At 53.1% G+C, this 27,939-nt stretch overlaps 16 non-coding genes across 16 annotated transcripts; all 16 read left to right on the plus strand.

Moving 5' to 3' along the window:
- Positions 1–4,655: 4,655 nt before the first annotated feature.
- TRNAL-AAG (transfer RNA leucine (anticodon AAG)) lies at positions 4,656–4,738 on the plus strand. The gene has a single exon. It is a non-coding gene; the product is annotated as a tRNA-Leu (tRNA).
- Positions 4,739–5,147: 409 nt separating this feature from the next.
- Positions 5,148–5,236, plus strand: TRNAL-CAG (transfer RNA leucine (anticodon CAG)). The gene has a single exon. It is a non-coding gene; the product is annotated as a tRNA-Leu (tRNA).
- A 220-nt stretch (positions 5,237–5,456) lies between these two features.
- On the plus strand, positions 5,457–5,539 carry TRNAL-AAG (transfer RNA leucine (anticodon AAG)). The gene has a single exon. It is a non-coding gene; the product is annotated as a tRNA-Leu (tRNA).
- Positions 5,540–5,714: 175 nt separating this feature from the next.
- Positions 5,715–5,797, plus strand: TRNAL-AAG (transfer RNA leucine (anticodon AAG)). Its single transcript has one exon. It is a non-coding gene; the product is annotated as a tRNA-Leu (tRNA).
- Positions 5,798–6,260: 463 nt separating this feature from the next.
- Positions 6,261–6,343, plus strand: TRNAL-CAG (transfer RNA leucine (anticodon CAG)). Its single transcript has one exon. It is a non-coding gene; the product is annotated as a tRNA-Leu (tRNA).
- Positions 6,344–6,566: 223 nt separating this feature from the next.
- Positions 6,567–6,649, plus strand: TRNAL-AAG (transfer RNA leucine (anticodon AAG)). Its single transcript has one exon. It is a non-coding gene; the product is annotated as a tRNA-Leu (tRNA).
- A 175-nt stretch (positions 6,650–6,824) lies between these two features.
- Positions 6,825–6,907, plus strand: TRNAL-AAG (transfer RNA leucine (anticodon AAG)). Its single transcript has one exon. It is a non-coding gene; the product is annotated as a tRNA-Leu (tRNA).
- Positions 6,908–7,370: 463 nt separating this feature from the next.
- On the plus strand, positions 7,371–7,453 carry TRNAL-CAG (transfer RNA leucine (anticodon CAG)). Its single transcript has one exon. It is a non-coding gene; the product is annotated as a tRNA-Leu (tRNA).
- Positions 7,454–8,961: 1,508 nt separating this feature from the next.
- TRNAL-CAG (transfer RNA leucine (anticodon CAG)) lies at positions 8,962–9,044 on the plus strand. The gene has a single exon. It is a non-coding gene; the product is annotated as a tRNA-Leu (tRNA).
- Positions 9,045–9,524: 480 nt separating this feature from the next.
- Positions 9,525–9,607, plus strand: TRNAL-CAG (transfer RNA leucine (anticodon CAG)). The gene has a single exon. It is a non-coding gene; the product is annotated as a tRNA-Leu (tRNA).
- A 442-nt stretch (positions 9,608–10,049) lies between these two features.
- On the plus strand, positions 10,050–10,132 carry TRNAL-UAG (transfer RNA leucine (anticodon UAG)). Its single transcript has one exon. It is a non-coding gene; the product is annotated as a tRNA-Leu (tRNA).
- Positions 10,133–10,362: 230 nt separating this feature from the next.
- On the plus strand, positions 10,363–10,445 carry TRNAL-AAG (transfer RNA leucine (anticodon AAG)). Its single transcript has one exon. It is a non-coding gene; the product is annotated as a tRNA-Leu (tRNA).
- A 1,433-nt stretch (positions 10,446–11,878) lies between these two features.
- TRNAL-CAG (transfer RNA leucine (anticodon CAG)) lies at positions 11,879–11,961 on the plus strand. Its single transcript has one exon. It is a non-coding gene; the product is annotated as a tRNA-Leu (tRNA).
- Positions 11,962–13,621: 1,660 nt separating this feature from the next.
- TRNAL-CAG (transfer RNA leucine (anticodon CAG)) lies at positions 13,622–13,704 on the plus strand. Its single transcript has one exon. It is a non-coding gene; the product is annotated as a tRNA-Leu (tRNA).
- A 1,346-nt stretch (positions 13,705–15,050) lies between these two features.
- TRNAL-AAG (transfer RNA leucine (anticodon AAG)) lies at positions 15,051–15,133 on the plus strand. The gene has a single exon. It is a non-coding gene; the product is annotated as a tRNA-Leu (tRNA).
- A 463-nt stretch (positions 15,134–15,596) lies between these two features.
- Positions 15,597–15,679, plus strand: TRNAL-AAG (transfer RNA leucine (anticodon AAG)). The gene has a single exon. It is a non-coding gene; the product is annotated as a tRNA-Leu (tRNA).
- The last annotated feature ends 12,260 nt before the right edge of the window (positions 15,680–27,939 follow it).

The following is a 27,939-nucleotide window of genomic DNA, read 5'->3' on the forward strand; positions in this document are numbered from 1 at the left end:
GGGTTCAGTCAGTGTCTGCCTTGTAACCCTGGGTGTCTTGTGGCTGTGCAACTTTGGTTCAGGACTCTGAACCCAACAGCTTAACAGCACCCAAAAGCCTGACCCTGGCTTTGCCCAACTTGGATACTCCTTGCAGGCTGATTTTAGAACACTTCCAGCTACTGATGAGCTGGAGCCAGTTCGCACCGGTTCACGTGAACCGGTTGTTAAATTTTGAAGCCGATTTAGAACCGGTTGTTAAAAGGGTGGGCAAACTTCGGCCTGCGAGCCACAACCGGCTCGCAGGACCATCCTGTCCGGCCAACCTGAGCTCTTGGCTGGGGAGGCTCCCCTGGCTGAGAATCCCTTTTTAATTTTTACTCACCAGGCGGCACTCCGGGTCTTCGGCGGCAGACCCTTCACTCGCTCTGGGTCTTCGGCGGCACTTCAGCAGCAGGTCCTTCAGTGCCGCTGAAGACCCGGAGCGAGTGAAGGACCTGCCACCAAGGTGCCACCGAAGACCCGGAGCAACTGAAGGAACCAGTTCTTCAGATTTTGGCAGCTCATCACTGCTTCCTACCCAGAATCTGCCCCCAAATCCTCCTGTCACTCTCACTGGACCATCACAACGAAGGTCTTAGGTACATTGCCTCTTCATTAGCGTGACATTCTAACCTACAAACTTTACTAAGCTTATCCAGCACTGATGATTTAAAACAAAAGAAAAACAAGTTCATTAACAAGAGATCACGGATTAAGTGATATCAAGTGTCACAGGGCACTTCTTCAGCTGTCCCATGAGCAGTGCTGCTTAGCCTGCTTTCATGATATCTCAGTTACCAACACACCCAGGCTGCTTCCCTTTCAGTACATGCACATGTATCATTCAGTTCCCCAGCAAAACAGAACATGACGCAGGTAAGCAGAAAACACAACCTCGTCATCTCCCCTAGAGCACTGCCCATGATTACTTGTTTCTCCCAAATATAGATACACCCAGTTACTGTGTCAATTGTGTCTAGCCCAATAATTACCACCACCCAGCTCTCTGTAATGCTCCAACAGAAAGTGGCTAAGTGATACCAGCTGGACTTGAAGCCTTTTTGGGGTGGCAGCAATGTCAGTGTGTGGGATGCTCCTGCTAGCATTCTTCTGTCAAATCAAGCAAAACAGATAAAAGATAGGGACGGGTTACAAGCAAATAGAAGTGAAAACATGCATCTAAAAGACTAAAACTTAATCTAGCATGATACAGTCTTTGTTCAAGATGGTTTCTCTCACCCACAGTCTCCTTTCCAGCTTTTTATTGGCCAGTCTGGGAAGGTTCCAACACAGAAATCAAATTGCTTTGTTTCTTGTCTCCTTGAAGTGAAGGATCATGTGTGGATTTGCTCTCCCTCTCTTTATAGTTCAATGAAACTTTGAGATGTCTTCTTCTGAAGGGTGCCCCCACATAAAGTTAATTGGTGCGTGATCAGTAAAGGTGCTATGAGGTCTGGGGAATTCCGTTGCATGCTGATTTCTCCCTCCATAATGATTGTTACAATGCTACTTATCTCTTCTTGCAGCAACCCCCGCTACAAACGGCTACAAACGAGTAGCCCATTGAATATGGGCCACACCCCTGGTTTGATATATCAGCCTCTTTGTCTGGAGAAAACTTGTTTATCAACTCCCTTTGACATGCCTGGCTTAAACACCTTTTAGTCACAGCCTTGAAAGCATAATATTAGTAAGTATCCACAATGTCACATACAGCATTGTTACATTTCTTTTGCAATTGTAACCCTTCTGCCAGGCCAAGTTGATAGCAGCAAGGGCCGGGTTCAGTACACAGGGGTTCCCTCTCATCAAAGCAAATGCAAAACTGGCTCGAGCCCCCACCCAGTGACCTGGGAAAATCTTACACACCCCCTGGGCGCCTCAAAGAGGCAATACTTCCCCTCTCGCAAGCACAGAGTCTCCGTGTAGCAGAGAATCTTTAATAACATGAGGTAAATGTCATCAGCATTAAATTGGGGAAACAACACAACTAGTGTTCATTAACCAAACCATGAGCAAAGACCCACCCCAGCAAATTGGGCCACATCCTTTCCCTCGGGTTCTTGAGTCCCAGAACCCAAATGTCTCTTGAGTCCAGCAATCCACAAATCACCCAAAGTCCAAAAAAGTCCAGCCCCAGAGTTCAAAAGTTCATCTGCATAGTGTTACTCCCCAGTCTGGCTAAAATGTGCTTGTGTGTGAGGGAAAGAGGTAAGGGGCACCTTACATGTCCTGAAACTGACTGCCCCACAGGGCTCCGCTCTGCACAGCTCGCCACCTCACAAACAGCTCTGCTCAGCTCACTTCGCCGCCTCATGAACGGCTCCGCTCTGCACAGCTCCATCTCGCCGTCTCACGAACACTCCGCCAGTCTATCCATGAACAGCACCACTGCACTCTAGATCTTCCGGCTCCCCACTACTTGACACAGTGCTCGGTGATTCCAGCTCATAGTAGTGGAAGCCTTAGTGCTGGTGCACCATAAGACCAAAGTGAATTCAGCACAGTACCTGTAGCAAGACTCCTAATAGACCCAAAATTAGCTCTGACATTCTACAGTGGAGAGAGACAGAGGTGCAACTGGTGTTTCAGGCCCTCACAAAGGGGCCCACACCACCAAGTACTAACACCTGCCTCAAGCCTCTCTCAATTAACAGAATTTTGGAACCCATGTCCCTTGCCTAGTGAGTGCTACTTAGTTGATGGTGAGTCCCTCCATCATAACAAAAGGCAAAGTACAGTTCCAAGCACAGTTCCCATAATCAAGGTAATAACAATTTATTCTTCCCGCCCCAATAACAGAGACACTGGGGATCCCACAACAGCCAAAGTGACCATTTGAGCAGTTATGGCCTCATTCTAGGCAGGGTGGTGTGCCTATGCAAATGAGATCAGCCCCTGAAGTTCTTTTTCACAACTTGCCACACCTCACCACCAGATGTCAGGGTGGAGCTCGTCCTGACTCTGCTTACACAATGATATTTTTGATCAGTGTCATTGTTTTTTAAATACCTCCCAAGGCATATTTTGCATGAAAACCATTGCAGTACTGTGTTGGATGTGAATACAGAGGTGCCTATGGTCACAGAGATATACCCAGATAATCCTGGCAAGTGACCAGGACCCACACTTTGAAAAGGAGACAAAAAAAAAATCCAAAGGCCACTACCAGTCTAACCTGGCACTGGGGGAAAATTCCTGCTCGACCCCACAGAGGGCACTCAGACACTGAGCACGTGAGCAAGAATCAGCCAGACAAATAGCTGAGATAGAAAGTCCTCGAAGCCACTGTAGAACACTAACCCATCCGTCCAATGTCCCGTCTCTAGCCATAGCCATCACTGATGCCTCAGTGGAAAGAGAGAACTACAAACCTCCAAGAACACATGGCGCGGGGTGGGTCAGATACCTGCCTGTAATTTGTGGGTGAGCAGCTGAAACCCTGAGGCATGAGTGTTTATGGCTGCTGAGCCCTGCCCCCCTGGCAGGACAAGCACCCCCATCATACAATCACATTCATACATGTGTCCAACTCATGTAAAACTAAGTCAGTTGTTTATCCCTACAACTCCAACCGGGAAGCTGTTCTGGGACCTCATTCCTCTGGTGATCGGAAACAGTCATCTAATAGATAGCTGCAATCCATATGTGGCCAGGTTACAGCCATGAGGCCCTAGGACATCACTGTATTTTTCTTTCAATACCTCTTCACCTTCCTTGATGCTTGCCCCTTAAAGAGAGTGAACATGTCCCCTCTCAGACTTGTGTATCCAAGACTGAACAAGCCAAACGCTACCAGAGTCCTCCTAGAGGAAAGGCCCTCCATTCTTCTAATTCTCTGGGACCCCCTCAGAGCACCTGTTCCAGTTTACATGCAGCTGTCTTGAGCACCACGGAGGAATGAACCCAATAGAGCATGGGGCAGGAAGGAACATGCTGTACAGCACTGAGAGGCAACACCCACAGGGCCACGGAGGCTGAGGACAGCCTTCCCCCACAACAGCAGCCCACGTGCATTCTCTCCCCACAGAAACTCCCTCTGAAACTCCCCTGTTTGCTGCTCCTGTTTGCCAGCTGAGGACTTTGCCAACCACATGGGAATATATACAACACTCCACAGATTAGCCCCACCCCATACATGTGGGGTAAGTGGAAAACATTCACACATATCACACTCCAAAGAAGATGAGCCAAACATTCACATCCACAACCGACACTCGAAAACACAGAATGGCTACTGCTGTCTACACTATATGAAACTCCATCACCTCACATAACAAGACAAAAGAAAAAGTTACAAATTCCTTCCACATATTAAGCCTTTTCAGCAGCTCTTTTCTGAAACCAAAGAAGGACGATGCCTGAGCATGCCTCTCTCTGCCAAAAGCAAGCAGAAGAATCTGCAGCAGGCCATCAGGTGCTGTGTTTATGCCGCAGTCTCCTCCAGAGACGTGGGCTCGAATCCCACTCCTGACAGCGGCGTGCCGGGCTTTTGTTCTATTGGGCCTTTCTTCAGTTCTTTTAGGGCGGGTGGGTGGTTGCTCTTGATCTCGTCAGAAAAGGAGTTCCCAAGTCCTCCCCTGGGGCCTCGGAGAAAAGGCTCCGACATGCTGGTCTGCGCCCTGTTGAAGCCGGTCAGGGTGGCCGAGCGGTCCAAGGCGCTGCGTTAAGGTTGCAGTCTCCCCTGGAGACGTGGGTTCGAATCCCACCCCTGACAGCCTCTTCTCTGCCTGTCGTGGCAGGAGGCATTCCCTGGCCGCTTCTTGGTGGAAGGGAGCCAAGGGCCCTTTTCTTGGTGCGAGGTTAGGGGCCGTGGGAGCAGGCAGCGACTTCCAGTGTGTCTGAGCGTTGGCCACTCTGCCAAAAGCTAGCAGAGGGACTTCTTGTAGGCCGACAGGGTGGCTGAGCGGTCTAAGGGGCTGCGTTAAGGTCGCAGTCTCCCTCGGAAACGTGGGTTTGAATCCTACTCCTGACAGCTTCATCTCTGCCTGCCGTGGCGGGAGGCGTTCCCTGGCCGACTCTTGGTGGGAGGGAGCTGAGGGCCCTTTTCTTGGTACTAGGTAAGGGGCCACGGGAGCGGGCCTCAACTTCCAGTGTGCCTGAGCTAGCAGACAGAGTTGCAGCAGGCTGTCAGTCTGGCTGAGTGGTCTAAGGCGCTGCGTTCAGGTCGCAGTCTCCCCTGGAGACGTGGGTTCAAATCCCACTCCTGACAGCTGCGTGTAAGGCTTTTGTTCTCTTTGAGCTTCCTTCGGTTCTTTTCAGGCAGGTGGGATGCTTCTGTTGATCTCGTCAGAGAAGGAGTTACCACGTCCTCTCCCTGGGCCTCGGAGAAAAGGCTCCGCCATGCTGGCCTGCGCCCTGTCGAAGCCAGAGGGAGACTCTGGTTGGCCTAGGGCCGCTGCCATCGCCACTAGTAGCGGGCAAGAGCGCTCCCGGTCAGGGTGGCCGAGCGGTCTAAGGCGCTGCGTTAAGGTCGCAGTCTCCCCCGGAGACGTGGGTTTGAATCCCACCCTTGACAGCCTCTTCTCTGCCTGTCGTGGCAGGAGGCATTCCCTGGCCGCCTCTTGGTTGGAGGGAGCCAAGGGTTCTTTTCTTGGTACTGGATAAGGGGCCGCGGGAGCAGGCACTGACTTCCAGTGTGCCTGAGCGTTGGCCGCTCTGCTGAAAGCTAGCAGAGGGACATCTGGTAGGCTGTCAGGGTGGCCGAGCGGTCTAAGGTGCTGCATTAAGGTTGCAGTCTCCCCTGGAGGCGTGGGTTCAAATCCCACTCCCGACAGCTGCGTGTCAGGCTTTTTTTCTCTTTGGGCTTCCTTCGGTTCTTTTCGGGCAGGTGGGCAGTTGCTGCTGATCTTGTCAGAGAAGGAGTTCCCACGTCCTCCCCCTGGGCCTCGGGGAAAAGGCACCGCCACACTGACCTGTGCCGTGTCAAAGCCAGAGATGGATTCTGGTGGGTACGGGGTCCCTGCAGCATGCCACCACCAGTCAGGTTGGCCGAGCGGTCCAAGGTGCTGTGTTAAGGTTGCAGTCTCCCCTGGAAACGTGGGTTTGAATCCTACTCCTGACAGCCTCTTCGCTGCCTGCCGTGGCGGGAGGCGATCCCTGGCCACCTCTTGGTGGGAGGGAGCTAAGGGCTCTTTTCTTGGTGCTAGGTAAGGGGCCGCAGGAGCAGGCAGTGACTTCCAGTGCGCCTGACCGTTGGCCGCTCTGCCGAAAGCTAGCAGAGGGACTTCTTACAGGCTGTCAGGGTGGCCGAGCGGTCTAAGGCGCTGCGTTCAGGTCGCAGTCTCCCCTGGAGACGTGGGTTCAAATCCCACTCCTGACAGCTGCGTGTAAGGCTTTTGTTCTCTTTGAGCTTCCTTCGGTTCTTTTCAGGCAGGTGGGATGCTTCTGTTGATCTCGTCAGAGAAGGAGTTACCACGTCCTCTCCCTGGGCCTCGGAGAAAAGGCTCCGCCATGCTGGCCTGCGCCCTGTCGAAGCCAGAGGGAGACTCTGGTTGGCCTAGGGCCGCTGCCATCGCCACTAGTAGCGGGCAAGAGCGCTCCCGGTCAGGGTGGCCGAGCGGTCTAAGGCGCTGCGTTAAGGTCGCAGTCTCCCCCGGAGACGTGGGTTTGAATCCCACCCTTGACAGCCTCTTCTCTGCCTGTCGTGGCAGGAGGCATTCCCTGGCCGCCTCTTGGTTGGAGGGAGCCAAGGGTTCTTTTCTTGGTACTGGATAAGGGGCCGCGGGAGCAGGCACTGACTTCCAGTGTGCCTGAGCGTTGGCCGCTCTGCTGAAAGCTAGCAGAGGGACATCTGGTAGGCTGTCAGGGTGGCCGAGCGGTCTAAGGTGCTGCATTAAGGTTGCAGTCTCCCCTGGAGGCGTGGGTTCAAATCCCACTCCCGACAGCTGCGTGTCAGGCTTTTTTTCTCTTTGGGCTTCCTTCGGTTCTTTTCGGGCAGGTGGGCAGTTGCTGCTGATCTTGTCAGAGAAGGAGTTCCCACGTCCTCCCCCTGGGCCTCGGGGAAAAGGCACCGCCACACTGACCTGTGCCGTGTCAAAGCCAGAGATGGACTCTGGTGGGTACGGGGTCCCTGCAGCATGCCACCACCAGTCAGGTTGGCCGAGCGGTCCAAGGTGCTGTGTTAAGGTTGCAGTCTCCCCTGGAAACGTGGGTTTGAATCCTACTCCTGACAGCCTCTTCGCTGCCTGCCGTGGCGGGAGGCGATCCCTGGCCACCTCTTGGTGGGAGGGAGCTAAGGGCTCTTTTCTTGGTGCTAGGTAAGGGGCCGCAGGAGCAGGCAGTGACTTCCAGTGCGCCTGACCGTTGGCCGCTCTGCCGAAAGCTAGCAGAGGGACTTCTTACAGGCTGTCAGGGTGGCCGAGCGGTCTAAGGCGCTGCGTTCAGGTCGCAGTCTCCCCTGGAAGCATGGGTTTGAATCCCACTCCTGACAGCGATGTGCCAGGCTTTTGTTCTCTTGAGGCTTACTTTCGTTCCTTTCGGGCGGGCGGGCGGCTTCTGTTGATCTCGTCAGAGAAGGAGTTCTCACGTCCTCCCCCGGGGCCTCGGAGAAAAGGTTCCGCCACGCTGGCCTGCGCCCTGTCGAAGACAGAGGGAGACTCTGGTGGGCCCGGGGCCCCTGCAATCACCGCTAGTGGCGGGCAAGAGAGAGCCAGCAGCACACCGCTCCTAGTCAGGGTGGCCGAGCAGTCCAAGGCGCTGCGTTAAGGTCGCAGTCTCCCCCGGAGAGGTGGGTTTGAATCCCACCCCTGAGAAGCCCTGAGTTTCCACCCCCTCGGAGGTGGGACACATGGAGGGAGAGTTCTGAGGTGTTTTTTCTCCCTGTGCCGCACGCGGGTGCTTTTTCTTCGACTCCCACTCAGAGGGGTCTCTCTCTGCTTGGTCAGGCTGGCCATGCTATCCAAGATGCTGCTTTTAGGCCACACTCTCCTCCGGAGACTTGGGTTCGAATCCCACTCCTGAGAGCAGCATGCTGAGCTTTTGTTCTCTTTAAGCTTCCTTCGGTTCTTTGTGGGCGGGCGACTTCTGTTGATCTCGTCAGAGATGGCGTTCCCACATCCTCCCCCGGGGCCTCGGGGAAAAGACGCTGCCACACTCGCCTGCGCCCTGTAGAAGCCAGAGAGGGACTCAGAGAGACCCGCTCCCGTGGCCACTTACCTAGTCCCAAGAAAAGGGCCCTCAGACTTTTGTTCTCTTGGGGCTTCCTTCGGTTCTTTGCGGGAGGGCGGCTTCTGTTGATCTCGTCAGAGAAGGAGTTCTCACATGTTCCCCAGGGGCCTCGGAGAAAAGGCTCCTCCACTCTGGCCTGAGCCCTGTCGAAGCCAGAGAGGGACTCTGGTGGGCCCGCGGCCCCTGCCACCGCTGCAAGAGAGCACTGGCAGCATGCCGCTCCCAGTGAGGGTGGCCAAGTGGTCCAAGGCGCTTCGTTAAGGTCGTAGTCTCCCATGGAGGCGTGGGTTTGAATCCCACTCCTGACAGCGGCATGTCGGGCTTTTGTTCTCTTGGGGTTTGCTTCGGGTTTTTTTGGACGGGCGGGCGGTTGCTGCTGATCTTGTCAGAGAAGGAGTTCCCACGTCCTCCCCGTGGGCCTCGGGGAAAAGGCACCGCTACGCTGGCCTGTGCCCTGTCAAAGCCAGAAAGGGACTCTGGTGGGTACAGGGGCCCTACAGCATGCCACCCCCAGTTAGGTTGGCCGAGCGGTCCAAGGTGCTGTGTTAAGGTCGCAGTCTCCCTTGGAAACGTGGGTTCCAATCCTACTCCTTATAGCCTCATCTCTGCCTGCCGTGGTGGGAGGCGTTCCCTGGCCGCCTCTTGGTGGGAGGGAGCTGAGGGCCCTTTTCTTGGTACTAGGTAGGGGGCCATGGGAGCGGGCCTCGACTTCCAGTGTGCCTGAGCGTTAGCAGCTCTGCTGACAGCTAGCGGAGAGGCTTCTTGAGGGCCGTCAGGGTGGCCGAGCGGTCTAAGGCGCTGCGTTCAGGTCGCAGTCTCCCCCGGAGACGTGGGTTCGAATCCCACTCCTGACAGCGGCATGCCTGGCTTTTGTTCTCTTGGGGCTTCCTTCGGTTCTTTGCTGGCGGCTTCTGTTGATCTCGTCAGAGAAGGAGTTCTCACATCCTCCCCCAGGGCCTCGGAGAAAAGGCTCCTCCGCTCTGGCCTTCGCCCTGTCGAAGCCAGAGAGGGACTCTGGTGGGCCTGGGGCCCCTGCAAGTGGCGGGCACGAGACTGCTGGCAGCACACCACTCCCGGTCAGGGTGGCTGAGCAGTCCAAGGCACTGCATTAAGGTCGCAGTCTCCCCCGGAGACGTGGGTTCGAATCCCACCCCTGACAGCCTCTTCTCTGCCTGTTGTGGCAGGAAGCGTTCCCTGGCCGCCTCTTGGTGGGAGGGAGCCAAGGGCTCTTTTCTTGGTGCTAGGTAAGGGGCCGGGGGAGTAGGCAACGACTTCCAGTGTGCCTGAGCATTGGCTGCTCTGCCGAAAGCTAGCAGAGGGACTTTTTGCAGGCCGTCAGGGTGGCCGAGAGGTCTAAGGCTCTGCGTTCAGGTCACAGTCTCCCCTGGAGGCGTGGGTTCGAATCCCACTCCTGACAGCAGCGTCTCAGGCTTTTGTTCTCTTGGGGCTTGCTTCAGTTTTTTTTCAGACGGGCGGGCGGTTGCTGCTGATCTTGTCAGAGAAGGAGTTTGCACGTTTTCCCCCAGGCGTCGGGGAAAAGGCACCACCATGCTGGCCTGTGCCCTGTCAAAGCCAGAGACGGATTCTGGTGGGTACGGGGGCCATGCAGCATGCCACCCCCAGTCAGATTGGCCGAGCGGTCCAAGGTGCTGTGTTAAGGTCGCAGTCTCCCTCGGAAAGGTGGGTTCGAATCCTACTCCTGACAGCCTCATCTCTGCCTGCCATGGCGGGAGGCGTTCCCTGGCTGCCTCTTGGTGGGAGGGAGCTGAGGGCCCTTTTCTTGGTACTAGGTAAGGGGCCACGGGAGCGGGCCTCGACTTCCAGTGTGCCTGAGCTAGCAGAGGGAGATGCAGCAGGCTGTCAGGGTGGCCGAGTGGTCTAAGGCGCTGCATTTAGGCTGCAGTCTCCCCTGGAGGCGTGGGTTCGAATCCCACTCCTGACAGCGGTGTGCCGGGCTTTTGTTCTCTTGAGGCTTCCTTTCGGGCGGGCGGGCGGCTTCTGTTGATCTCGTCAGAGAAGGAGTTCTCACATCCTCCCCCGGGGCTTCGGAGAAAAGGCTCCGCCACGCTGGCCTACGCCCTGTCGAAGACAGAGGGAGACTCTGGTGGGCCCGGGGCCCCTGCAATCACCGCTAGTGGTGGGCAAGAGAGCGCCAGCAGCACGCCGCTCCCAGTCAGGGTGGCCGAGTGGTCCAAGGCGCTGCATTAAGGTTGCAGTCTCCCCCGGAGACGTGGGTTCGAATCCCACCCCTGACAGCCTCTTCTCTGCCTGTCATGGCAGGAAGCGTTCCCTGGTCCCCTCTTGGTGGGATGGAGCCAAGGGCTGTTTTCTTGCTGCTAGGTAAGGGGCCGCGGGAGCAGGCAGCGACTTCCAGTGTGCTTGAGCATTGGCCGCTCTGCTGACAGGTAGCGGAGGGACTCCTTGCAGGCCTTCAGGGTGGCCGAGCGGTCTAAGGTGCTGCGTTCAGGTCATAGTCTACCCCAGAGGCATGGGTTTGAATCGAAGCCCTGAGTTTCCGCCCCCTCGGAGGTGGGACACATGGAGGGAGAGTTCTGAGGTGTTTTTTCTCCCTGTGCCGCACGCGGGTGCTTTTTCTTGACTCCCACTCAGAGGGGTCTCTCTCTGCTTGGTCAGGCTGGCCATGCTATCCAAGATGCTGCTTTTAGGCCACACTCTCCTCCGGAGACTTGGGTTCGAATCCCACTCCTGAGAGCAGCATGCTGAGCTTTTGTTCTCTTTAAGCTTCCTTCAGTTCTTTGTGGGCGGGCGATTTCTGTTGATCTCGTCAGAGATGGCGTTCCCACATCCTCCCCCGGGGCCTCGGGGAAAAGACGCTGCCACACTCGCCTGCGCCCTGTAGAAGCCAGAGAGGGACTCAGAGAGACCCGCTCCCGTGGCCCCTTACCTAGTACCAAGAAAAGGGCCCTCAGACTTTTGTTCTCTTGGGGCTTCCTTCGGTTCTTTGCGGGCGGGCGGCTTCTATTGATCTCGTCAGAGAAGGAGTTCTCACATGCTCCCCCGGGGCCTCGGAGAAAAGGCTCCTCCACTCTGGCCTGAGCCCTGTCGAAGCCAGAGAGGGACTCTGGTGGGCCCGCGGCCCCTGCCACCGCTGCAAGAGAGCGCTGGCAGCATGCCGCTCCCAGTGAGGGTGGCCGAGTGGTCCAAGGCGCTTCGTTAAGGTCGTAGTCTCCCATGGAGGCGTGGGTTTGAATCCCACTCCTGATTGCAGCATGTCAGGCTTTTGTTCTCTTGGGGTTTGCTTCGGGTTTTTTTGGACGGACGGGCGGTTGCTGCTGATCTTGTCAGAGAAGGAGTTCCCACGTCCTCCCCGTGGGCCTCGGGGAAAAGGCGCCACCACGCTGGCCTGTGCCCTGTCAAAGCCAGAGAGGTACTCTGGTGGGTACAGGGGCCCTACAGCATGCCACCCCCAGTTAGGTTGGCCGAGAGGTCCAAGGTGCTGCGTTAAGGTCGAAGTCTCCCTTGGAAACGTGGGTTCCAATCCTACTCCTGATAGCCTCATCTCTGCCTGCCATGGTGGGAGGCGTTCCCTGGCTGCCTCTTGGTGGGAGGGAGCTGAGGGCCCTTTTCTTGGTACTAGGTAGGGGGCCATGGGAGCGGGCCTCGACTTCCAGTGTGCCTGAGCGTTGGCCGCTCTGCTGACAGGTAGCGGAGAGGCTTCTTGAGGGCCGTCAGGGTGGCCGAGCGGTCTAAGGCACTGCGTTCAGGTCGCAGTCTCCCCTGGAGGCGTGGGTTCAAATCCCACTCCTGACAGCAGCGTGTTGGGCTTTTGTTCTCTTGGGGCTTCCTTCGGTTCGTTGCGGGCGGCTGCTTTTAATCTCGTCAGAGAAGCAGTTCCCACGTCCCCCCCCCGGCCCTCAGAGAAAAGGCTCTGCCATGCTGGCCTGTGCCCTGTCGAAGCCAGAGATGGACTCTGGTGGGCGCAGTGCCCCTGCCACCGCCGCAAGTGGCGGGCAAGAGATCGCCGGCAGGACGCCGATCCTGGTCAGAATGGCCGAATGGTCCATGGCGCTGCATTAAGGTCGCAGTCTCCCCTGGAGGCATGGGTTCGAATCCCACCCCTGACAAGCCCTGAGTTTCCTTCTCCTCGGAAGTGGGGCACGTGGAGGGAGAGCCGTGGGCCGGTTTCTCTCCCTGTGCTGCACGTGCGTGCTTTTTCTTCTACTCCCCCCCAAAGGGGGCCCTCTCCGCTTCTCTGCCTGCTGTGGCGGGAGGCGTTCCCTGGCCGCCTTTTAGTGGGAGGGAGCTGAGGGCCCTTTTCTTGGTGCTAGGTAAGGGGCTGCGGAAGCGGGCAGCGACTTCCAGTGAGCCTGAGCATTGGCCACTCTGCTGACAGCTAGCGGAGGGACTCCTTGCAGGCCTTCAGGGTGGCCGAGCGGTCTAAGGTGCTGCGTTCAGGTCACAGTCTACCCCAGAGGCATGGGTTTGAATCGAAGCCCTGAGTTTCCGCCCCCTCGGAGGTGGGTCACATGGAGGGAGAGTTCTGGGGTGTTTTTTCTCCCTGTGCCGCACGCGGGTGCTTTTTCTTGACTCCCACTCAAAGGGGTCTCTCTCTGCTTGGTCAGGCTGGCCATGCTATCCAAGATGCTGCTTTTAGGCCACACTCTCCTCCGGAGACTTGGGTTCGAATCCCACTCCTGAGAGCAGCATGCTGAGCTTTTGTTCTCTTTAAGCTTCCTTCGGTTCTTTGCGGGAGGGCGATTTCTGTTGATCTCGTCAGAGATGGCGTTCCCACATCCTCCCCCGGGGCCTCGGGGAAAAGACGCTGCCACACTCGCCTGCGCCCTGTCGAAGCCAGAGAGGGACTCTGGTGGGCCCGCGGCCCCTGCCACCGCTGCAAGAGAGCGCTGGCAGCATGCCGCTCCCAGTGAGGGTGGCCGAGTGGTCCAAGGCGCTTCGTTAAGGTCGTAGTCTCCCATGGAGGCGTGGGTTTGAATCCCACTCCTGATAGCAGCATGTCAGGCTTTTGTTCTCTTGGGGTTTGCTTCGGGTTTTTTTGGACGGGCGGGCGGTTGCTGCTGATCTTGTCAGAGAAGGAGTTCCCACGTCCTCCCCGTGGGCCTCGGGGAAAAGGCGCCACCATGCTGGCCTGTGCCCTGTCAAAGCCAGAGAGGGACTCTGGTGGGTACAGGGGCCCTACAGCATGCCACCCCCAGTTAGGTTGGCCGAGAGGTCCAAGGTGCTGTGTTAAGGTCGCAGTCTCCCTTGGAAACGTGGGTTCCAATCCTACTCCTGATAGCCTCATCTCTGCCTGCCATGGCGGGAGGCGTTCCCTGGCTGCCTCTTGGTGGGAGGGAGCTGAGGGCCCTTTTCTTGGTACTAGGTAGGGGGCCATGGGAGCGGGCCTCGACTTCCAGTGTGCCTGAGCGTTGGCCGCTCTGCTGACAGGTAGCGGAGAGGCTTCTTGAGGGCCGTCAGGGTGGCCGAGCGGTCTAAGGCGCTGCGTTCAGGTCGCAGTCTCCCCTGGAGGCGTGGGTTCAAATCCCACTCCTGACAGCAGCGTGTTGGGCTTTTGTTCTCTTGGGGCTTCCTTCGGTTCGTTGCGGGCGGCTGCTTTTAATCTCGTCAGAGAAGCAGTTCCCACGTCCCCCCCCCCCGGCCCTCAGAGAAAAGGCTCTGCCATGCTGGCCTGTGCCCTGTCGAAGCCAGAGATGGACTCTGGTGGGCGCAGTGCCCCTGCCACCGCCGCAAGTGGCGGGCAAGAGATCGCCAGCAGGACGCCGATCCTGGTCAGAATGGCCGAATGGTCCATGGCGCTGCATTAAGGTCGCAGTCTCCCCTGGAGGCATGGGTTCGAATCCCACCCCTGACAAGCCCTGAGTTTCCTTCTCCTCGGAAGTGGGGCACGTGGAGGGAGAGCCGTGGGCCGGTTTCTCTCCCTGTGCTGCACGTGCGTGCTTTTTCTTCTACTCCCACCCAAAGGGGGCCCTCTCCACTTCTCTGCCTGCTGTGGCGGGAGGCGTTCCCTGGCCACCTTTTGGTGGGAGGGAGCTGAGGGCCCTTTTCTTGGTGCTAGGTAAGGGGCTGCGGAAGTGGGCAGCGACTTCCAGTGAGCCTGAGCATTGGCCACTCTGCTGACAGCTAGCAGAGGGACTTGCAGCAGGCCGTAAGGGTGAATGCGCGGTGTAAGGCGCTGCATTCAGGTCGCAGTCTCCCCCCGAGAGGTGGGTTTGAATCCTACTTCTGAGAAGCCCTGAGTTTCCACCCCCTCGGGAGTGGGGCACATGGAGGGAGAGTCCTGGGGCGTTTTTTCTCCCTGTCCCGCACGCAGGTGTTTTTTCTTCGACTCCCACTCAAAGGGGTCTCTCTCTGCTTGATCAGGCTGGCTGTGCTGTCCAAGGCACTGCTTTTAGGCCGCACTCTCCCCCGGAGGTGTGGGTTCAAATCCCACTCCTGACAGCAGCATGTCGGGCTTTTGTTCTCTTGGGGCTTCCTTTGGTTCATTGCAAGTTCCCACGTCCTCCCCCTGGGCCTCGGAGAAAAGGCTCCGCCATGCTGGCCTGCGCCCTGTCGAAGCCAGAGGGAGACTCTGGTTGGCCTGGGGCCGCTACCATCGCCACTAGTAGCGGGCAAGAGCGCTCCCGGTCAGGGTGGCTGAGCGATCCAAGGCGCTGCGTTAAGGTCGCAGCCTCCCCCGGAGACGTGGGTTTGAATCCCACCCTTGACAGCCTCTTCTCTGCCTGTCATGGCAGGAGGCATTCCCTGGCTGCCTCTTGGTTGGAGGGAGCCAAGGGTTCTTTTCTTGGTACTGGATAAGGGGCCGCGGGAGCAGGCAGCGACTTCCAGTGTGCCTGAGCGTAGGCCGCTCTGCTGAAAGCTAGCAGAGGGACATCTTGTAGGCTGTCAGGGTGGCTGAGCGGTCTAAGGTGCTGCATTAAGTTTGCAGTCTCCCCTGGAGGCGTGGGTTCAAATCCCACTTCTGACAGCTGCGTGTCAGGCTTTTTTTCTCTTTGGGCTTCCTTCGGTTCTTTTCGGGCGGGTGGGCAGTTGCTGCTGATCTTGTCAGAGAAGGAGTTCCCACGTCCTCCCCCTGAGCCTTGGGGAAAAGGCACCGCCACGCTCACCTGTGCCGTGTCAAAGCCAGAGATGGACTCTGGTGGGTACGGGGTCCCTGCAGCATGCCACCACCAGTCATTTTGGCCGAGCGGTCCAAGGTGCTGTGTTAAGGTTGCAGTCTCCCCTGGAAACGTGGGTTTGAATCCTACTCCTGATAGCCTCTTCTCTGCCTGCCGTGGCGGGAGGCGATCCCTGGCGACCTCTTGGTGGGAGGGAGCTAAGGGCTCTTTTCTTGGTGCTAGGTAAGGGGCCACGGGAGCAGGCAGCGACTTCCAGTGTGCTTGAGCGTTGGCCGCTATGCTGACAGGTAGCAGAGGGACTTTTTGCAGGCCGTCAGGGTGGCCGAGCAGTCTAAGGCGCTGCGTTAAGGTCGCAGTCTCCCCTGGAGGCGTGGGTTCGAATCCCACTCCTGACAGCAGTGTTTCAGGCTTTTGTTCTCTTGGGGCTTGCTTCGGTTTTTTTCGGACGGGCGGACGGTTGCTGCTGATCTTGTCAGAGAAGGAGTTCGCACGTCTTCCCCGTGGGCCTCGGGGAAAAGGCACCGCTACGCTGGCCTGTGCCCTGTCAAAGCCAGAGACGGATTCTGGTGGGTATGGGGGCCATGCAGCATGCCACCCCCAGTCAGATTGGCCGAGCGGTCCAAGATGCTGTGTTAAGGTCGCAGTCTCCCCTGGAAACATGGGTTTGAATCCTACTCGTGACAGCCTCACCTCTGCCTGCCATGGTGGGAGGCGTTCCCTGGCTGCCTCTTGGTGGGAGGGAGCTGAGGGCCCTTTTCTTGGTACTAGGTAGGGGGCCACTTGAGCGGGCCTCGACTTCCAGTGTGCCTGAGCGTTGGCCGCTCTGCTGACAGCTAGCAGAGAGACTTGCAGCAGGCTGTAAGGGTGAACGCGCAGTGTAAGGCGCTGCATTCAGGTTGCAGTCTCCCCCCGAGAGGTCGGTTTGAATCCCACCCGAGTAGCCCTGAGTTTCCGCCCCCTCGGGAGTGGGGCACATGGAGGGAGAGTCCTGGGGCGTTTTTTCTCCCTGTGGCGCACGCGGGTGCTTTTTCTTCGACTCCCACTCAAAGGGGTCTCTCTCGGCTTAGTCAGGCTGGCCGTGCTGTCGAAGGCGCTGCTTTTAGGCCGCACTCTCCTCCGGAGACGTGGGTTCGAATCCCACTCCTGACAACAGCATGCCGGGCTTTTGTTCTCTTGGGGCTTCCTTCGGTTCGTTTCGGGCGGGCAGCTTCTGTTGATCTCGTCAGAGATGGAGTTCCCACGTCCTCCCCCGAGGCCTCGGGGAAAAGTCTCTGCCACCCTCACCTGCATCCTGTAGAAGCCAGAGAGGGACTCAGGTGGGCGCGGGGCCCCTGCTGCTGCCGCAAGTGGCAGGCAAGAGAGCTGCGTTGTAAGGTGTAATGTGCGGTGTAAGGCGCTGCGTTCAGGTCACAGTCTCCCCCGGATGCGTGGGTTCGAATCCCACCCCTTACAGCCTCTTCTCTGCCTGCCGTGATGGGAGGCGTTCTCCGGCCCCCTCTTGGTGCTTGGTAAGGGGCCATGGGAGCGGGCCTCTACTTGCAGTGCGCCTGAGCGTTGGCCTCTCTGCCGACAGCTAGTGGAGGGACCTGCCCAAATCATTCTTCCTGGAACAGCGTCCCAATGTCAAGGAAGCCTAAGACCTCCTGGTGACAGAATTCTCGCAGCCAGTCATTGACCACCAGGCATTGACCAACCTCTGTCTCTGCTAAGTCTCAACCCTTGACTGGAATAATGAAGAGATCACCACCTGAGCTCTCAACTCCGTCACCCTTACTGCCAGACCCCTGTAGTCATTTCTGATCTGCCGAGGATCATACCTCGCTGTAGTATTAGTGCCCAGATGGGTGAGTTGCATGGCTAGTTGTCAGAGGGCCGGGTGATCCTCAAATATCCCTCCGTAATGTCTTGGATACTGGCCGCTGGCAAGCAGCATACAGCCTGGGATGCTATGTCAGGGCTCCACATGGGTGTCTCCATCCCTCTCAGAAGAGAGTCTCCAACCACCAGTACCCTACGGTTCCTCCTGGGAGTGGTGGCTGTGATCCTCCCAGCCTTGGGGTATGTGGCTTCTCCTCCTCCACCTTTGGGAGTGATTCCGCATGGCTCGTTGCCAGGGCAGCATAACAGTTCTCCATCACCACGGTGGGTGGGTGGGTTAGAGGTAGGGGTGGAGCACTGCCTGGTTCCAGAAGTAACCAGTAGCCAGTGTCGTCCCTGTGCCAGAGCCTTAATCTCTGCCCCCACGGACATGAAAGCAGTCGTCTCTAGCTGGGTATCATCCTCAGCCTTGGAATATATCCATACGAATACTATCAATGAATTCATCATGTGCACGTATGCTCCTCAGCCTAGCCACCTCCTGTCACTCTCCCACCTGCTTCCTGAGAGATTCCACCAGTAGGCACCTCTCACACTGGATGGTCCCCCGAGCCTGGGTTTCTGTGAGTGGGAAATGCAGGCCACAATCTCTTCAAATCCACACCAGGCTCTGGGTAGAGGCATCCATGGTTAGGTTCTCTGTCTGGATACTGGCGGAGGTAGAGGAGACAGGAGCTGTGTTGGCGCTGGTGATGAGGCACTTCCTAACCATAAGGCTTGTATTATGACTTCCTCTCTCAAACTCCCCTGTTTGCAAGCTCCCCTTGGTCACTTCGCCTCTGGGTTTTCAGCCGTACCCCCTCCATTAATCACACAATGGGTGTGTGCTCACAAGGCTGATTGAGGCTGATCAAGGAAACAAAGGCTTAAACTGTCCCCAACACACAATCCCAATTGAACCAATTTACCCTCTAACCAATGGCAGATTAATGATTTTGCTGCCCCTAGGCCCTGAAATAATCGCTGCCCCCCCATCCCCCAGCAGCTCTCGGCCCCCCAGCCACAGCTCACCTCCGCTCCAACTCCTCCCCTGAGGGCGCCGCCGGGTCCTGCTTCTCCCCGCTCCCTGCCAGTGCTTCGCAAAGGAGGAAACGCGGCGCGCTCAGGAGAGGAGGCAGGGCCGGGATGGGTATTTGGGGAAGGGGACCAATAGGGGCAGGGAGGGAGTCGGGAAGGGGTGGAGTTGGGGCAGGGCCAGGGGAGGAGGGCACGAACCAGCACCAGGAGAAGCAGCCTCTGGCTACTATTATAAATTTGCTGCCCCTGCAAATTTGCCGCCATAGGCCTAGGCCTTGTTGGCCTAGGCATTAATACGCTGCTGCCTGTAACTGAAATAACCTGAAAGAAAAAGAAAAAAACAAACAGCCAAACAAACTCACTTACCCCAAGGTTAGTACTTGCACCTTGTTTGTTCAGCAGGGGGATCTCCTTCGCCCACTCTCAAACTCCCCTGTTTGCGGTCCCCTGTTCGCTGGCTACATGCTATAATGCATCTGTATAAATGCATTCAGACTGCGACATTTCCTACCTTAGAGAAAAATTATTCTTTCAGATTTAATTTCCCAGATTTCGCTCTCCTTTCATGTGTGGATCGCCTTTCCCACTGGGAATGGGATATCCTGGTCATTCCACGCATGGAAGGAAAGCAGAATGTTGGGGTTCACAGTTACTGGATACTTAAAGGGGAATAGGTTGCCCTCAAGATACAAGATAATAAATTTATTCATTTCATTTTCTGGTTTACATCATGTGCTTCCAAGTTCATACGTGCAGACAGCTCCATCAACAATGTGATGTGGAGCATCCTAAACAGAAATTGTGATTGCAGGATGTTCACAGTAAACTTGAGATATGTGATGTGTAACACTCTCCAAATGATCCTAATAGCAATGGAAATGAGTTCCACTCAGCATGAACAGCAAGAGCTGCTAACTAAAGGTCTCTAAAGTGGGTCTGTTAAGAAAGAGTGAAATAGTAATTAATGAGATGTTGTACTTTTTTTTTTAACCTCATTAATGTGAAACAGCTGTTGCTTAACACTTATCTGCAGAAAACAGATGCCAGGAATAACAGATACTGCAACTAAGTATGGGTGACTAACTGTCATTGCTTTTATGGCAATACCCAATATGCCTTACAAAAAAAAAACACCTTCCATTTTTATGGAGCGTATAACCTAATTAGAGGCATAGCCGCAAGCAGCTAATCTTGTATTTTTGGAGATGGTAGCTGCCCTGCATCACACTGAGAAACAAAGAATATCTAATGAAGAATTTCCAGCAGAGACACAGTCCAGCCAAGGTAGCACGTCCCACGCAAACAGTAGCCAGGTGTTTAACATAAGTTTCTCTGTATTGTTATGCCCAGTGTAAATCCATGTGGCCTGAAGCTCATGGGGTAAGGAGCTCTCCGCTTCCATCTGTTGGTGAGCAGTGGGAAGAATGGCCACTCTGCTGCTTCACCTGTATAAGCCATTTATCCAGGACTCTAGATGGACAGAAGGGAAGGACCTCTCTGACCTCATCTATTGGTGAATAGGAGGAAGTATGGCTACAGAAAGAGTTTCATCGGTACAGGCTTTTGTAACAAAGCAGCCTCTGGCGGGACACAACTGAGAGTATCAATTCAGGATAAATTGCTTAGAACAGGGCAGTTACAGCCCAAAGCTGGAGTCCCTTTACTGTTAAGGCACACCAAACCAGCCAAACAGAGAGAACTTCAGTTTTGCTCCACTGGCTAACCAGAAGTCATACAAGCAATTCCCTCAGATACTCCAGTACCCTTGTATCAGCACGAACACCACTCCTTATGGGGATGAATGGTTACGAAAACCAATACCCCAGTAAAAGAAAAAAGATTTTCCTGATCTCAAAGGTCCAAGTCCCAGACCCAGGTCAATATACAAGTCAGATCTTAACCACAAATCATGCTGTTGCCAATCCTTTAGAATCTAACATCTAAAGGCTTATTCATAAAAAGAATGAAATATAGATGAAAGTTAAAACTGGTTAAATTGAATCAATTACATACAGTAATGGCAAAGTTTTTGGTTCAGGCTTGTAGCAGTGATGGAATAAACTGCAGGTTCAAATCAAATCTCTGGAGTACATCCACAGATTTGGATGGGTCATTCAGTTCATTGTTCAGCGCTTCAGTTTGTAGCAAAGGTAAAAAGCAAGATTGAAGACAAAATGAAGATGATGCAGCTGCCTTTTATAGTCCTTTTGCCATGTGGAAGGACCCTTTGTTCTTACTGTGGAAAATCACAGCAGCAAGGTGGAGTTTGGAGTCACCTGGGCAAGTCACATATCCATGCATGACTCAGTTCTTTACAGGTAGAGCAGCCATTGCTCACATGCTTCCCAGGGAGGCTACTCATATGTGGATTGGAGTCTCCTAAGGTCCATTGTCAGTTAAGTGTTTCTTGATTGGGCACTTAACCTGAAGAGTCCCTTCTCAATAAGATGGCCAAATGCTTCACTGGTGCTACTGAGAACCAAACACATTGAGATACAAGTATATAGCCAATATTCAGAACTTCAAATACAAAAATGATACACACATACAGACAGAATAATCATAACCAGCAAATTACAACTTTTTCATAGACACCTTACTTGACCTTCTTTGTACAAGATTTGGTGCAACTATAGGACCTTGGTTGCAACAGTGTTCTGTACGGTCACAGTTCACGTCAATAACATCACAGCTTTCTACCCAGAATTCTTCTGGTGACATTTTGGGAGCCACCATACCTCTACCTAAATGCAAGAATAAAGAAAAATAGGTCTTCAGCGAGAGTCCTTGATTTCAAAAGGGCAAACTTTAAAAAATCAAGGGAATTAGTTAGGGAAGTAGACTGGACTGAAGAACTCAAGGTTGAATGTGGAGCAGGCTTGGCATTACTTTAAGTCAAAGTTGCAGAAGCTAACTGAGAAGATAACTGATTTTTTTAGACAAAGGAAGTGCAGTAGATCTAATCTACCTGGATTTCAGTAAGACATTTGTATAGTTCCACGTGGGAAATTATTAGATAATTGGAGAAGATAGGGATTAATATGAGAATTGAAAGGAGGATAAGGAACTGGTTAAAGGGGAGACTACAACAGGTCATAATGAAAGGTGAACTGTGAGGCTGGAAAGAGGTTATCAGTGGAGTTTTCCTCAGGGATCAGTCTTGGGACCAATCTTGTTTAACTTTTTCTTTCATGACCGTGGCCCAAAAAGTTGGAGTGTGCTAATAAAATTTATGGATGACACAAAGTAGGGAGGTATTGCCAAAATGGAGGAGGAGCAGAATATCATATAAGAAGATCTGGAGGCCTTTGAAAACTGGAGTAATAGAAATGGGATGAAATTTAATAGTGTAAAGTGCAAGGTCATGGATTTAGGGACTATCAGCAAGAATTTTTACTGTAAGCTGGGGATTTATCAGTTGAAAGTGACAGAAGAGGAAAAAGACCTGGGTGTATCGGTTGAGCATAGGATGTCTATGAGTTGGAAATGTGATGTGGTCATGAAAAAGACTAATGCAATCCTAGGATGTATCAGACAAGGAATTTCCAGTAGAGATAGGGAAGCATTATTGCCATTATACAAGGCAAAAGTAAGAGCTCACATGGAATACTGTGTTCAATTCTGGTCTCCCATGTTTAAGAAAGATGAATTCAAATTGGAACAGGTTCAGAGAGGGTTATTAGGATGATCTGAGGAATGCAAAACCTACCTGATGAGAGGAGACTCAAGGATCTTGGCTTGTTTAGCCTAACCAAATGAAGGCTGAGGGGAGATTACTCTCTATAAATACATCAGAGGGATAAATACCAGAGAAGGAGAGGAATTATTTAAGTTAAGCGCCAATGTGGACACAAGAACAAAAGGATATAAACTGGCCATCAGCAAGTTTAGGCTCAAAATTAGGCAAAGGTTTCTAACCATCAGAAGAGTGAAGTTCCAAGCCTTCCAAGGGGAGTAGTGGGGGCAAAAAAACTAACTGCTTCACGACTGAGCTTGATAAGTTTATGGAGGGAATGGTATGGTAAGACTGCCTACAAAGACATGTGGCCCATCTGTGACTGCTAGTAGCAACTATCCCCGTTGGCTGGAGATGGGACATTAGATTGGGAGGGCTCTGAATTACTACAGACAGTTCTTTCCTAGGTGTCTGGCTGGGGGTCCTGCCAACATGCTCAGGGTCCAACTGATTGCCATATTTCTGACCAGGAAGAAATTTCCCCCTGGGTCAGATTGGCAGAGACCCTGAGGGGAGGGGAGGAGGGGTTCGCCTTCCTCTGCACCATGGGGCATGGGTCACTTGCTGATTTAAACTAGCGTAAATGGTGGGTTATCTGTAACTTGAAGTCTTAAAACCATGATTTCAGGACTTCAGTAACTCAGCCAGAGGTTATGTGTCTATTACAGAAGGAGGTGGGTGAGGTTCTGTGGTTTGCAATGTTCAAGTGGTCAGACTGATGGTCCCTTCTGGGCTTAAAGTCTATGAGTCTGTGAGCTCAGAATTGGTTGGCTAGTGGAACTGAACTCAGAGGGAGGAAAAAGTCTCCTTTGTGGTGAGAGCTACTCAAAGGCCCTGCATGCTAGTGCTTCTCCTATGCTGTTGGGGGGACTCTGTCAGCAGATGATGCGGAAACAGCTCTTTGACAGGGTGCAATGCAGAAAGGGCTCTTCATTGACGCCCATCGGGGTGGTGGCAGCAGCAGCCCCTCTTGCCCACCCACAAAATAAAGGTGAACTCATTGTAGCTGGTTAGGTTGTGGAGACAGGCGTAGGCAGCACTTCCCCAGGGGATTGGAGATGGGCCTGCTTGAGTGCGTCGCAGGACTCTGGGACTGTGCTGTCCACTGACACCAAACCAAGGGTGGGGTTTAGTGGCTGAAGAAGGGGAAATGATGTGGTAAAGAGACATTTACCTATTGGAAGTTCACACCAGCAGGAAGGGAACCAAGGTAATGGACTACGGCTAAAGCTACTGGGAGGCAGACGTGTTTTACTTAGTGTGTTCTCTTTTCACCCAGTAAAGCTTTCCTTGTTTTAGACACAAACTCAGGGCTTGTGAGTGGGGAAATATTGCCTAGTAAGGACACCCAGGAAGGTAGCTAGTGATCCCGAAGCTCTGGCTAGGGGATTGAGCCTGTGGTGATGGGTAGTTTTAAGAGAGACCCTGATCTATTTGAACTCAGCCCTTGTTGATGCCAACAATACCTCGGAGAAGGGTTACTACAGCATCGTGGATGGAAAATGCTTATTGGGCCCTTTCGAGTCCATCCCCAGTGGGCTCTTCAATCTGACAGAGAAAGGTATAACATGATTCAGTCGTAAGCAGGACAATAGTGGGACACCATCCTGACTTACACACTGCCCCGATGGAATTGTTTAACAAAAGGATCTGAGTCCCCACCCCAACTCCAAACCCATATGACTGCCTGACCTCAAGGATGCCTCTTCCTCTCTCTCATGTGGCAGAGTCCTCGTAACCCCAACAAGACTTGGCCCAGGATCCCTGGGAGGCTTGACCCCCAGTTTTGTCATGGTCACTTAGAACAGGGGCTAGGGCTTCCCCACTCTGGGGTGCTCTCTCCTCATTGTCTGCTTCCTTGACCCATGGATCATTACATTAAGTTCAAAGCAAATACAATTTATTAAGCAACAACAGTAAGAAAAATAAGGAAAAAATAGAAAAGGTTAAGGGAAACAACAAACCCCGCCCTGTGGGCACAGGGAAGCCAAAACAGCAGTCTCTGGGACGTAAGAAAAGTGGACAATCTGTTCCTCGCCTGTCCCAGGCCTCCTTCCCAGGCCCTGGCTGCACTGCAGTGATACCACAGGTCAGACACCTATTCTGGCGGTGGCCACGTGCCCTCAGGCTCCAGATGGCAGGACCCTTCTCCCCAGCATTGGCCCTCCATTTGCAGTCATCATGACTCCCTCTCAAATCCAACCTGCAAGACCTCTTGTCTGACGATGTCTCCTTACTCTTGGCCTTCTCTGCCTAAGGTCCCACCTCACTCTCGCCAACTGCTTACTGCATTCAGCTCCAGTGTTACTTGTGGCACAGCGGGCGTCCACTCCCCGGCTCTGGACCTATAGCTCCTCACTGTAGCGCAGCCCTGGCTCACCATTGGCATGGGAGGTCTGTGCGGTTTCATCTCCTGACTCTGGGCTGCTCTGATTCCAGCTTCCCAGCTCTGCCTCCAGCCCACGTCTGCCTGCTGGGCTTAGTGTTGCCAACTTGCTATCTGCAAAAAACAAAACACCCTTGCCCTGCCCCCGCCCTGCCCTTTCCCTGTGGCCCAGCCCCTGCCCTACCCCTTCTTCAAGGTCCCACCCCCCACTCATTCCATCCCCCGTCCCTCCTTTGCTCGCTCTTCCCCACCCTCACTCACTCGCTCATTTTCACGAGGCTGGGGCAGGAAGATGGAGTGTGGGAGGGGGTACGGGCTCTGGGCTGGGTGCTCCAGAGTGGGGCCAGAAATGGGGGGGGTTCAGGGTGCGGGCCGGGGTCTGGGCTGGGGCAGGGAGGTGGGGGTGCGGGAGGGGGTGAAGGCTCTGTGGTGGGGCTGGGGCTGAGAGATTTGGGGTGCAGGAGGGGGCTCTAGGCTGGGGCTGAGGGGTTCAGAGTGTGAGGGAGCTCAGGGCTGGGGTAGGGGGTTGGGGTGTGGGAGGGGGTGCAGACTCCAGGAGGGAGTTTGGGTGTGTGAGGGGGCTTAGGGCTGGGGCAGGGGGTTGGGGCACAGCAGGGGGTTCTGGGAGCAGACTCCAGCTCCTGGCCAATGGGAGCTGCGGAGGTGGCACTCAGGGGCAGTACACAGAGCCCTCTGGCCGCCTCAACCTCTGATTAGGAGTCATAGGGAAATGTTACCACTTCCAGGAGTCACGTAGGGAGCCTGCCAGCCCTGCTGTGCCGCAACCAGACTTTAAATGACCTGGTCAGAGATGCTGGCCAGAGCCGCCAGGATCCCTTTTTGACCAGATGTTCTGGTAGAAAACTGGACACCTGGCAACCCTAGCTGGGCTGCTTCTCTGGCCCCTCTGGTTCTGGCTGCTGCTGCTCTGCCTCCAGCTCAGCTCAGGCTCCTGCTCTCTCCTTAGCTCTGCCCTACTCTGGTTCCAGTTCACACACAGGATGAGACCCCGAGCTCCCGACTCCCACATTGGCCTGCCTGCCCTGTCTATTGGGCTTACCTAGAGCACTGGCCTCTCCCCATTGTCGCTGGGGACTGTCAGTCTCAGGGACCTCATTTCTCATCAGCCCTTCCCCTTTCTTTTTGTGTTGGGAGAGGGCCAACCGAAACCCCCACACTAAGTTTCAGTACAGGGTCAACAGTCGCCTTACACAACGGCTGGAGGTTGAAGCTAGACAAATTGAGATGGGAAATAAGGCATAAATTTTTCATGGTGACAATAATTAATCACTGGGATAATTTACCAAGGTGGATTTAAATCAAGAGCTGTGTTGACAGCTCTGCTCCAACTGGCCAGGTGTATGTGTTAGGGGAAATTAACCTAGTTAGCATATGTGACTCCATTTTTGGGTTTTCTGTCGGCCATTAACTAGAAGCGAGCACATCACATACCAAGGAAGGATCCTTCAAGGTGGACAGCTGGACAGTTTCAAGATAAGGGAAACAAAGGAGACAGGAACCAGCTGACATGTCTGAAACAGTTGCCACTTCAGGTGTTTTGCAGGGGGAAGGTGTCTGCAGGGGATTGGTGATAGATAAGGAGAAGGCCTGTTTATTGGTTTAGTCCCGTCCCCCCCCGAGGCACACAGGCAGGATGTTTTGCCAACAGTATATAATCTTTGTGTAACCTGTAATCGGGGTCCCGTTCTGCTTAACTGGGCGGTACCACGCTCGAGCGTAATAAACCTACAAACTTTAAGACACTCTGCAGTCTGTCTTTATTTGATTGCCTCAGCCTAGAAACGAACTGTACGTGTCCTAAAAGGAATAATTCGTAACAGTATGGAGTGTAGTGAAGTTAGCTCCATATTGCCAGTCCTCTCTGTGGGAAAAGTTTAACTATTGATTCCGCCGCCGCCGCCACCACATGCTGCTCTAGTCAGTGCTCACTGTGGCATCTGCTTCTGCTGCTCAACAGGTTCTTTCACACAGAGCAGAAAATTCCCAGATATGGAAACATGATCCTTGGACAGGATTCCTATCCTTAAACAGCACTTTTCATTTCCAGGTCAGAGCCCTTTCCCCTTCTTTGTAATTAACCTGAACATTACGACCCAATCAAAATCCATTATTTGTTCTATCAGGATGACCCCTCAATCAGGGTATATATGCTGAAGAATTCTTTGCACATTCGTGAGTGTAGTAATTATAGTAATCTGTTATCACATATACTCATCAAAACAAACAAATTGCAGCCAAAACAACAAAATGCAGTAGGTACATTTATGGGTAAACAACATTATAATTTATGTAAATGAGTCTGGCCAGGGCTGGCTTTTCCCCTTCTCCCCAATAGCAGGTGCAGAGAGCTCTGTCCCTCTAAATCTTCTAGGCCTGAGGCTTACATAATAAAATGCTAATTTCTCTGCTTGTAAAGCCAGCAGTCCTCCGTTCATGACAATATAGTCTGTAGGTACTAAACATCACACCTAGTTTTTGTATTTTACTTGTCATTATTATTTATTTTGAAATTCTTCTAATTAACATTGTTACTTTAGAGTCACAGTAAAAAATATTTACAAACGTATTTCCTTATTCTTCATATCTTTCTTCAATTGTACTGGGTCTTAGTTTGATTCTTTAAAGACAAATAATTTCAAAATAATCACAAGAGAAAAGTCCTGTATTTAAAAAGATATTTAAATTTATAAAGGTTATTATCTTAATCTTAATCTCATTACTTTAAAGGTGACTTATTTTTGGTAGGCTTAGCATTTAAATAGAGAAGTTAATTCCCTTTGACCTTTTTCTTATACTAACCCAAGATTACTGAAATTAGTTTTTGTTAAGAGTACTAGACAATTTGATCCAAATGACTAATTCACTATTAATCATTTATCCAACGAGCAGAGCCTCTTTTTCTGCTAGTGAAATATCCATGAGCAGATCAAAATTTACTCAATTTTTTTTTTGTTATTCAAAAATATTTGACTGTCATTTTTGGTCGACAGTTTAAGTCTGTGGATTGATCACAGTTTTCTGCAGCTGGTTAGCTGCGACTGGTCGAATAAATGACATGGATCAGAAGCTGCATATGCACATAAATCCATTTTTGTCTCTTTTCTGAAATAAAATAAATAAAATAAAATAATAATAATAATATATAAATAAATCAATAAATCCAAGCGTCCACAAGGGCTGCTACAATTTACACTTGTACTTTAGAGCTGTCAGAGTTGCAAGTAAGGGTTTGTCTATATATAGTATTCTCTCTGATTAACTGTCCCTGATTAATTCCATGGGGCAACACTCTTTTTCCAGATCAAGGGTTCCTAGTTCCTTAAAGTAAATTAAATTAACCAGGAACAAGGCACTTTTGTTCCAGACACATGGAGTTATTCAGGATTAGCTGCTGAGTTTTCATACCTTCCTCACACCCTACCTTAATCTGTGTTAACATTCAAGTGCAGACAAGATTAAAGTTGAAGAGTTCCAGATAAAGACCTCCTAAATCTACGGTATGTATTAGGGTTGTCAACCCTCTAGGATTGCCCTGGAGGCTCCAGAAATTAAAGATTAATCTATAAGTAAAGATTATGTCATGTGATGAAACCTCCAGGTAAGTGTCCAACTAACGT

Source organism: Lepidochelys kempii, chromosome 3, assembly GCF_965140285.1.
Source record: "Lepidochelys kempii isolate rLepKem1 chromosome 3, rLepKem1.hap1, whole genome shotgun sequence".
In the NCBI taxonomy this organism is placed as follows: domain Eukaryota; kingdom Metazoa; phylum Chordata; order Testudines; family Cheloniidae; genus Lepidochelys; species Lepidochelys kempii.